Consider the following 1239-nt stretch of genomic DNA (forward strand, 5'->3'; position numbering starts at 1 on the left):
TATGGCATATCTTGTCATTTTGTGCTTGGGAGTGAAGGAATCAAAGAGTGAGCAGAGAAACCCATGGTGCTAGTTCTGACTCAGGATAGAAAAACCCATTTCTGCATTGATTTTGGAAAGATCAACACAGTATTGAAATTTCATGCTTATCAATGCTTATCCACTTTAGATCTCACAAAGGAATACTGGCAAGCACCTTTTATGTCAGAATCCTGAGAGAAGAAAGCCTTTTCCATGCCCTTCGACTTGCATCAATTCAATATCATGTCATTTGGCCTCCATCGGGTGGCAATGAATTTCAGAGGCTAATGGATTGGATGTTACAACTGTTTGGGTGGTATGCTGCTATGATCAATAGAAAATGGGTTTTAGAAATGTTTGCAAAACTCAGTTGGCTCTGAAAATGTGAGCCACTTTTATCGGTGAATTATTTCTTCTATCTCATGTCATCCCATTCTTCCATGTCTAGTTCGCAGCTGGTATCAAGCGGAGTGTCCCAAGGGTCAATCCTTGGCCTGGTTTTGTTCAATACCTTCATTAATGATCTGGAGGATGGCATGGACGGCACCCTCAGCAAGTATGCAGACGACACTAAACTGGGAGAAGTGGTAGATATGCTGGAGGGTAGGGATAGCATACTGAGGGACCTAGACAAATTAGAGGATTGGGCCTAAAGAAATCTGACAAAATTCAACAAAGACAAGTGCAGAATCCTGCACTTAGGACAAAAGAATCCCATGCACTGCTACAGATTAGAGTTCGAATGGCTAGGCAGCAGTTCTGCAGAAAAGGACCAAGAAGTTACAGTGAATGAGAAGCTGGATATGAGTCAACAATGTGCCCTTGTTGCCAAGAAGGCTAATTGCATTTTCGGCTGTTTAAGTAGGGACATTGCCAGCAGATCGAAAGACCTGATCGTTCCCCTCTATTCAACATTGGTGAGGCCTCATCTGGAGTACTGAGTTCAATTTTGGGCCCAACACTAAAAGAAGGATGTGAAAAAATTGGAAAGAGTCCAGTGGAGGGCAACAAAAATGATTAGGGTGCTGGAACACATGACTTATGAGGAGAGGCTGAGGGAACTGATATTATTTAGTCTGCAGAAAAGAATAATGAGGGGGGATTTGACAGCTGCTTTCAACTACCTGAAGGGGGGTTCCAAAGAGGATGGATCTAGACTGTTCTCAGTGGTGGCAGATGACAGAACAAGGAGCAATTGTCTCAAGTTGCAGTGGGAGA

The sequence above is a fragment of the Chelonoidis abingdonii genome, chromosome 1, assembly GCF_003597395.2.
Source record: "Chelonoidis abingdonii isolate Lonesome George chromosome 1, CheloAbing_2.0, whole genome shotgun sequence".
Classification (NCBI taxonomy): Eukaryota; Metazoa; Chordata; order Testudines; family Testudinidae; genus Chelonoidis; species Chelonoidis abingdonii.